Source organism: Oreochromis niloticus, linkage group LG8 (genome assembly GCF_001858045.2).
Source record: "Oreochromis niloticus isolate F11D_XX linkage group LG8, O_niloticus_UMD_NMBU, whole genome shotgun sequence".
NCBI classification, from domain to species: domain Eukaryota; kingdom Metazoa; phylum Chordata; class Actinopteri; order Cichliformes; family Cichlidae; genus Oreochromis; species Oreochromis niloticus.
The window spans coordinates 4,486,258-4,496,046 of NC_031973.2; the positions used below are offsets into that span (position 1 = coordinate 4,486,258).

The following is a 9,789-nucleotide window of genomic DNA, read 5'->3' on the forward strand; positions in this document are numbered from 1 at the left end:
AGTCTCACTTCTTGGTAAAATATTTTTACAACCTATGTTGCACATTAGGTTGTGCAATTTTATTTTACAGCTTAGCCAAACTGAGTTTATTACATAAGTAATTCCATTATTCGTCATGGCACATAGTGGGACTGCTAACAGTGTAACATGCTGTGAGTGCACACTGCTCTGCTGTCTTACTGTTTGTCTTTACAGGTTTAAAGGTGAACTGTAACCCAGAGTGTAATTATACTCAGTTTCCTGATTCTTTATTTTTGACTGTATTTTAGTTACTAGTTGTAGTTACAGATTTGGCTTCTGTGTTTCCTGATTTTAGTTATTGTTATTCTTTTCCTGCTTTACTTTGGTAATTATATTTCTCTGGTGTCTATTTGTCCCAACTGTTCCCACTTCACCTGCTTTGTTTCTGTGTGCACAAATACTCCCATCTCTCATTAGCCTTTGTCTTTCTGTCTATTGTGCTCCCCCGTGGTAGTGCCTGTGTTTACACCACTGATAGTTTTCTGGATTTTCATGGTAAAAATTTTAATACAAAATGTGAACATATTAGGTACAATTGTAGCAAGAAGTTCACTGTCAATGGAAAATTGTACTTAGTAGTCAGTATAAGCTTTTAATGATATAAGTTTGCATATGATAGAATACTGTATGTTGACCTTTTGATGACTTAGACTGTTGTCCACTACAAGACTGTTTTATAAATTCTTTCTCACAGCGATAATAGCTGAACAAGCAGGAAGAGGAGAGCTGGATACTTTTATCTGCGCTCTCTAACAAGAAGAAGGGCTGCGTCCTTCTGAATCTCACAACACACACACACACCTGAACCACTCTTATCTCCACTCCCTATGCACTAACATTCCGGAACAGAATGTTCCAGTAAGATAGCCACATACTGTTGTATAGTCATTTTTCTGAGAAGAGCGAAAATACGCCGCCCTGTTGTGTGGGCACCAGTGACTATAAAGGCACGAATAAAGAAGTACACTGTGTGACTCTCACTTGAGACGTTCACCCATGTACATGTGATTAAGTATTTTGTCTCACTGTGTTTCTGTTTGCCTTGGCAGACTTCTGTTTGGGATTTTCCCTTAACATTCACATATATGAATAGTCATGGTAATTTTGAGTATTTAATTATTTCTTTGAACTGTTCTTTTTCCAGGGTTAAATGATGACACAGGATACATCTTTCATGACTTTAAAAAGCAAGAACTGGCTGCACAACTTTGTAATTGTTTTGGATTTTGTCTAATCCACACAGGGTCAAAGCTTTGGAGCGCCATTCCAGAAGTTTGATGTTAGTCTGCTTCTAGCTGTTGATTTGAGGTGAAGTTAAAGAATCTGGAGGCAGCTCTTCTTCTTCATTATTCCATCCAGTTTGTGAAACGCATCAGTACCACTGACAGTAAAAGCAGCTCCAGAGGATGATGGTACCACCACCATGCATGTTCATAGGCTAGAAAGCCCAACCTTTACTCCTCCAAACATACCTGTTGTCATTGTGGCCAGGTAGTTCAATCTTTGTCTCAAATGACCATAAACTTTTCTCCAGAAGGCAGAATTGCAGTCAAGCTTGGTGTCGATGTTGGAGCAGAACATTCTTTCTTTGTTGCTACCCTCTCAGTCCATGATGATGTAAAAGTCATGTTGAAATTCCTCTGTTATGAGGGAGACAGACGAAGTGGTGACACATCCAAACAAGTTGTATTTATATACAGTTGTTTGAACCGATGATGTTGGAATGTGTAGTTGTATAGAAATGGCTCTAAGAGACCTTCCCAACTTAAATGTACAGTTCTCCTTCTTAGAGCTTCACTGAATTCCTTCGACTTTCCCATTGTTCTACATATTGTTCAGTCCGATGAGTGACGTCAGACACAATTCTTTTTATACTGGCAAAGATAACTGCCTGTTGTAGTCAGTTATGATCACTAACAAGAAATTATTAGGCCTCAACCTTGTCAAGTTGAGCCCATCGGCAGCACTTATTAAAAGATTTAAGTGAGTGTATGTGTATATAAGTCTACCTGTGTGAATCAGAAAAAAATAAGTTCAAAACTGGGCACGCAGTTCATGTTTAAGTCACTAAAGATATATCCATCCATCCATCCTCTTTCGCCTATCAGGGTCATGGGGGGCTGGAGCCTATCCCAGCTACTATAGGGTGAGAGGCAGGGTACACTCTGGACAGGTTGCCAGTCTGTTTCAAGGCTAACACACAGAGACAGCCAACCATTCACACCTATGGGCAATTTAGAATTATCAGTTAACCTAACCCCACTAACTGCATGTCTTTGAAAGGCCCCGGCCTGGTGGTGGAATCAAGCTCAGGACCTTCTTGCTGTGAGGCAACGGTGCTAATCACCACGCCACGTGCTGCCCAAAGATATATCCTTCAAAAAAAAGAAGAAAAACATTTTCCACATTATAAAAATAAATAAATACAGGATTGAATGTTTTAAAGGACAAGAGAAAAAAATCATTTTGGATCTGAAAATTAAAGAAAAACATGCTTTTCACTGAAGTATCACAAGTTTCTCTCAAGGGCCAAAGAATAACACCCTTTGATTTTTAAGACCTTTTCAAAGACGCTGTGGTAACTCACTGCTGAGGAGTTACAGCTTTATTCAACGGATGTACACAGAAAACACTTTCTCTCTGAAACATTTGAATGTTTTTGTTTTAAATTGAAGATGCTTTCACACTTCTGTATCGTATTTGAGTGCATTGGACACAAAAGCGTCTTTAAATGTGACTACAACAAAGAGGTCTGCATTCATACTGTCACAAAAGTAAACGGTTACACTGTGTCCACAGGACAGAGGATATAAACGCACATGCTCAGCAGGAAACCCATTATGTTTAAAAGTGAGTGTATTATGTCTATAAAATTAAGAAAACAATAGACTGGAATCCTTTTAAAGGCTGCACAGGAAATTCAAGCTAACTTTGTTTAAATGACTTCATAAACTGGCGTGCATGATTACAACCAGTGCTGTGCACCACAAATACAGAAGGCGTCTTTGGCAGCTGCTCAGCAGATTGAACGGATCACCGTGGGGCAAGTTGGACTCTGTGACTGCGAGAGTGAGTGAGAATCACCTCCACACTTTCCCATTTGCTTCCTAATGAGGTCTGTGTCCCCCTCCGTCATGTTGCTTACCTCTATTTAGCTATCATTAACCAAATCATTAGCTTGAACCTGGTTATAACTACAATGACTTCTTGCCAAATATAGTTTGACTTAACTTCATTTATAGTTTTAAAAGTATGTGTGATTTCCGGTGAGGGAGCACAGGGACGTCTTGGATGGGCCTGGAAACCCAGGGTCTGCCCATTATGCAGGCATTGTGTGTACTTGTGTGTGAAAGCTGCAGTTAGGTTCATACTGGGACACTGAAAAAAAGAAAATCAAGTTCTGATTACATAATGAATTTGAGCTAAAAGTGCAGACTTACAGCTTTAACTGGAGGGGCTGAGTAAAATCACAGCACTGACCATTAAGAAATTACAGCCATTGTTATACTCAGGTTGCTTTTGTTAGCCCTACTGTTATGCTGCTGGAGTCACAATGAAAGCCAGAAAAACAACATTCACACCATGATTTAGAGCTTGCATCTGGTCTGCAGCAAAGTCTCCATCAATTTTCTTTGCAATAATTTTCAAATAGACAGCAGATCTCACTTGTGTTGTCTGCAGCAGTTTTTTAAGTTGTGAAAGGTGGATTTAAGGCTTTATTGTCATTTTAAGGCCTTATGTCTGCATGAGAGACATTTCAAGGATTTGTGAACAACTTTTAGCAGATTTATAAATACCGGACTTCACCAAAATCATGGTTTCTTTGGAGTTTAGCTCGTATTTTCAGTAGTACATTTAGTTCCTGATTGTATTTGGAGCTATGAGACACAAAGCAACCCTCATAAGATGAAGCAATTTGGGCTCAAACATCAGCCGTGTTTTCTAATTTGAGGAAAGCCAACGAAGCCCAGCAAGTTAATGAACAAAGAGAAAATTCTGCTCTCTTGTGTGTTTGTCTTTTGTTTCTCTCTGCGCCTTCTCAGTATTCATGTACCTGGGTGTGTTTATTTTTCCAGGACGTTTAATTTTCAGCCTGCCTATAAATTCACACCTTGGCTTCCACTCGGTGTTGCACCAAAGTAATCAACACGCCCTGGCGATATACTGTGATGAGGCAATTATTTTGACCGCAGTATCAACTCTGCATATAATATAAAAGCAGATGGAAACACACGCACGCACACACATATCAGAGTTTCTAGCCTTGGCACACACGTCAGTAACTGCTGCCCGTGTCACTTTGTTGGTACCGTCTGATTCCTGCTGTCAGTCTTGGCTCGAGTTCAGACTCCAGGAGCAGTGCTATCGCTTCCTCGGTGCAGCCCTGTCTAGCAGACATTTATGCATAACAACAACCCCAGTGTGTATGCGTGATAATTAAAACGTGTGCGCTACAGAGCCTTTTCACATCTCCTTGAGTCTCACAGTGCAGTGCACGCTGGGGGAGTTTTATTTTTAGCTCCTTGGTCTTTGATTAAAATATGACTCTCCTGTTGACCTTCACACCTGCTGCAGCTCTGCCAGGTCCATGGGAACACAACCACTTGATAAATAAAGGCCTGACACCGGAACCGCTGACAAGACATAATCAATTCTCCACGAACTGTGCCTGGTCCTGCACGCTGTGACGCCTGTATTACATATCCTAATGCTGTGCGTGTGTAAAGCTCTTGCCCATTTTAAACCAGGCACAGCTCCGTGGATGGCAGCGTCAGCATGAGTCAGATGACCACTTTACAGATGGAAATACTTCAACAAACGTCGGTTGGAAGGCTTTAAATTTTGCTCATGCTTCCCGGAGAATTCAGGCTACTTATTGTAGTGATCCGTCAGCTTTTCCCTCAGCACCATCATAGGGGTGACGTTCCTGGCCGTTAGTGACATGCCTCCACAGCTTTTGGATGGCTCGCCATAAAATTCTGGACAATATATTCACAATGCCCAAAGGCTGGATTCGTCTGACTTTCATGCAAGTTAAAGTCTTCGTTGGATTTTATACAAAAATACTGCAGCAAGATGATGAATTCCTCTTTGGGGCCAAGCCCCTGAGTTTCCCTCTTCCACCATCAGGACACTGACATTTTGTGGTTTTGAGGGACTATCTTTAATTTACCACCTATAGCAATGAGTCAGCCCAACTTTCCCTTAAGCAATAAATCACTGGGTCAAAATTAACTTTCTAATAAAAAAAAACAGTTTAGTGCTAATTAGGAAAGTTAACTCTAATACACCTGACCATAAACTTGGCTAGTAATTTGTATTCATGGACTTTGAAACTTTGAGTTAATCACACAGACAGATATCTGCTCATTAGTCCTAAGAGGCTAATAAAATATTATAATTTCACTTACCAAAACTGGAGATGAAGCTTCTTGGATGGTCTCACAGTAAATATGATTATTTGTTAGAACACTGCATTAAAATGCTACAAAAGGCACCAACAGCACGTTTATATTTGTTCCATTTTTCAGCTCATACAAAGAAAATTTGTGCTGTTTTTTTGTTAAATCAGTTCATACTGCGAACATATGTTTACTGATTACAGAAGCTTTAACCACTTACATAATCTAAAAACCTGGAAATGGAACAAATCTCTTCTTTGGGCTGAAGCACTTGTTTTTACTAGCATTGCTTCAAAAATGACATATATTCTCGAATGATTCGAATGTCGGGTGTCATTTTTAAATATTCTGCTCCACAATGGCTTCCATTACTTTGGCGCTTGGTTAGTATTATACCTCGAGGTTAAACTCAGATGACAAACTTTTCCACCAGGACCATCATGAGGTGCCAGGTGACAGCTATTCGTGGTGCCCAGAGGGTAAATCACGCCAGCTTTGGTGCTTTTCACATTTATTCTGCCACCAGCTGTTGACTTTTATGGTTTTCAGGGAGATGTCTCAGCAACTGTTTGATGGATTACTATTACATTTCTCTACACATTTTCACTATAAACAGGACTGTCAGTCCGCTGACTTATTAATGGCTCTCACATGATGAATTCAAATAATTCACTGATCCCCTCATACAGCATGCTGACATTTGGTTTTGATGGAAGCAGCTTTTGTATTGACTGCAATGAAATTTCGTAAGATTAAATGCATTAATCCTCCAGCAACATCTCGGATCAAAATGAGCTTTTTCAGAATGCAAAACAGAAAAGTAACAGAAATAATCATTCATGCTTAGCTGAGCTTTGTGTTCTATGCTAATTGTCAGGTGTTTGTTGTCCTGTCAGGCTATCCTCCAGCATGGGAGAATTTTACCTTCAGTGCTGTCAAACACACGGTTACAGCTGATATTTTTTACCCCCTAAACTATCATCATCACCTGAAGAACATAAACTTTATAACCTCTGTGGCTGAAGTGTGAAGCCATATGCGAGATTTAAAAATGCAGTTCCTGTAATGGCCACTAGGCGCTGGCTCCAGAAGTTGCCTCACATCCACCAGTTGATGTCTGTGTATCACAACCGTGCAGTTCATAAATGCAAGGTTCCTAGACTGTCGTATTTTTCCAATTACTAGATTGCAGGATCACCCCCAGCCTGTCGTGGCAGATGGCCCCGCCCCTCCCTGAGCCTGGCTCTGCTGGAGGTTTCTTCCTGTTAAAAGGGAGTTTCTCCTTCCCACCGAAGAGTGCTTGCTCTTCGGTGGTCTCTACCTTACAAAATAAAGAGGCTTCAGGCAATTGTTGTTGTGATTTGGTGCTATATAAATAAAAGTTATTGAATTTAATTGAAGTGAATTGACTCAGACCGCAAATAAAAAGTTTAAAATATTTGTTTAGAGAACTGAGAAGGTTAACAACAGGCGGGTGGATTGGGGATCTGTTAGAAACTCTGGAGATTTCTGAAAGCAGGGAAATAAAAAAAAAATAGTGAGCAGAATAGCATAGCAGTTACTGAGGGCAGACTGTGACTAGTCTCTAAGGATGGGAAGGGGCAGCACTGATGTGTGACAGGCAGGTAGGTTTCCAAATGACTGGAGCTGAGTTGGATGGAGAATAGGATGGAGAGGCAGGTAGTTGACTAAGGTTTGATTCCACTGTGGAGAGTGGATTCTAACAGAGACACAGGTCAGTCTTACTGGAACACAGGAGTGAGCTCTGAGAGACTGGATACAGGTTTCAGGCAGACAACTGGAAAACAGGCAAGGAGCGACTACTGTACACTGGACTACATAGTTCATATGCTAAATGATGGGATGATCTGGTGACAAAGAGCAGCCTTAGTCGTTCCTTAATTACACAGAGATTGACGAGGAAATGAGCTGCAGGTGTGCAGATGCCAAGCCCAGAAAGGATACCTTCATCCGTAGGAGGGGGCAAAGATGGGCCCACTTCCCCCCGTGAGTACAGTCAAAGAGAAATGAAAGAGAAGAAAAGAAAAAAAAAAACATATCTCAGAGCACATTCATCGCTCATCCAAAAATGGTCATTTTTGACTCCAAACCCCGGGACTAAACCATTACACACTCAGGAAACTCTCTCACAGCAACTGCTGGTGTCCTACTACAGCTGCACCATTGAGAGTGTCTTGACCTATGGTGTCCTTGTATGGTGCGGGAGCCGCTCTGCAGCTGATAGGAAGGCTCTGCAGAGGATTATAGAAACAAGACATCATCAACTCCCACCAAGTGACATCTTCATCCATAAAAACTCACACCAGATGATTCTTGCACAGTTTTTACCCTGCAGCCATATCCATACCAAACACTGAACTTGAAAACCACTAAATTCTCTGTGTCCACTGGTTTCCTCTTGCAGTCCAAACACATACACGTTAAGGCAACTGGTGTTACATTTGGACGAGTGTCTCTTTGTGTTAGCCCTGTGATGTCCAAGGTGTACCAAGCATCTCAAACTATACTGAGACGGAGAGCCGTAAGCCGCTGCAACAGAACGCGACACACAGTGTTGCAGTGGCTTACAGCTAACTATGACAGTTCAGACAGGCTGTTTAGAATTTTTTTTTTCAGTGTTTCTCATTTCTTGGTATTCAAATTACATTATGCTGCAAGGTTCCTAGCAACAACGTTACCTACCAAATTTGTGAATATGTTACATTTATGTTCTAGAATTGTTACATTATTAAATATAACAGCGTTACCCCGAGTATAATATCATAGATATGTTAGCAAAATGCACTGCAGTCATATTGTCCATTTTAGTTCAGTAACCAATAACTGGCATTGCAGTGGTCCATCTTTTATATACAGTCTATGGTTTTACTCAGCTGCCCCTCACAAGTGCCCAACTATCCCAGTGTCCCTCTGGCCTTCTGACTGACCTTAAACATCAGCATGTTCATGTCTTGGTGCATGATCAATAATCCAGGTAAGGCATGCCAGAAAGTTAATTCTATTCATCTGGGTGCAGCATTTTCATTGGGGGAAAGCATTTCATCCCTCATCCAAGTGACTTCTTCACTCTCAGCGGGCAGCATGTTTCCCCAGCTTTATACACCACAGATGCAGCATTGCCTACCAATGTGCCAGGACCTCCTTTTCATGATCGCTAATATGCAAATTGTCATTTAAAGGTTTTTCCACTGAAAATGCTGCAAATCCTGATGAACAGAGACTAATAAATGGGATCAGCATGTTAAGATGCTACTCTAGTGCACAGCCTCATTAGGGTGACCAGAGCCCAACAGGCTAAAGGCAGGGAAAAGATTCTGATCGTGTAGGTTTACATTGCTGCTAATCTTACAGGTGGTTTAGCATTACAGGTTTAGCATTTAGCATATCAGTGATAAATACAGTGTTTATTAACCCTCAAAAGGAAGCTAGGGAAAGCCTCCCAGTCTTTTCTGTTACTGCATGCCTTTTTCTTTGTGGTAGTTTCTGTTAGATTCACTGAAATCACCATAACTTGACTGACCTTAATTCACTAAAATGTTTCCTGGTGATCAAAACATAAAGACAGCAAAGGCAGTGATATGTTCACCTGCAGTGAACCCATGATGAAAGCTTGTTTCACACCCTTTGGATACAGTCTGCTGTGGATTGTCTAATAGTGCTGAGCTGTCCTATGTAAAGAGGGACACTGGCTTTAATTTACCCACTGCTGTTGTATTTGAGTGTTTATGTAATCCTTCACAAAGCAACACTCACCAGATGCCAGTGATGATGCATCTGTAAGCGTCCATAAATCGAGGGAGGGGTTTGTGGACAGTCATTTCCTTTTTTTCAGTCTCTGGGAAGAGACAGAAAATGTGGATAAACAAACCGTAGACAGATGAATGGACAGAAATATCGATTGATACAAAAAAAGAATAATTGTCAGACATGTGGATGAAAAACTGAAGCAAACGGGTGCAAACAGGTTAAAGGAAAGTAACCCGCTGCATCCTGTTGTCCGCTTATTGGTGTCTTCCTTGCACCATAATGGATGAATGTAGGACAGAAACACACTTTGGGTGTCCACATGAATTAAGGGCACAGGTCCTTCAGTTCCCTGTGGGCTAGGGACATTTGTCTTTCTGTGTGTGTGCACACTGTCTTTTATTTATTTATTTGTTTGTCTCTATATCTCTACAGTTTTATTGTTTAACAGCAATAAATCAAAATAGACGTGTTTAATGTTGCAGAGAAAATAAGAGAAGAAGAAGTCTTTATGGTCAGGGTGAAACCAGAGCTGCAGAAAGCAAAGAAGCTCCGCAAATGTGAAATATAAAATACAAACTACTTATTTTCATGAATTTTA

General features: G+C 40.8%; 1 long non-coding RNA gene across 1 annotated transcript; it reads left to right on the top strand.

Annotated features, from left to right (window-relative positions):
- The first annotated feature begins 714 nt into the window (after positions 1-714).
- On the top strand, positions 715-2,021 carry LOC112847630 (uncharacterized). Its single transcript, XR_003221274.1, has 2 exons — positions 715-1,119; positions 1,265-2,021. It is a non-coding gene; the product is annotated as an uncharacterized LOC112847630 (long non-coding RNA).
- Positions 2,022-9,789: the final 7,768 nt, after the last annotated feature.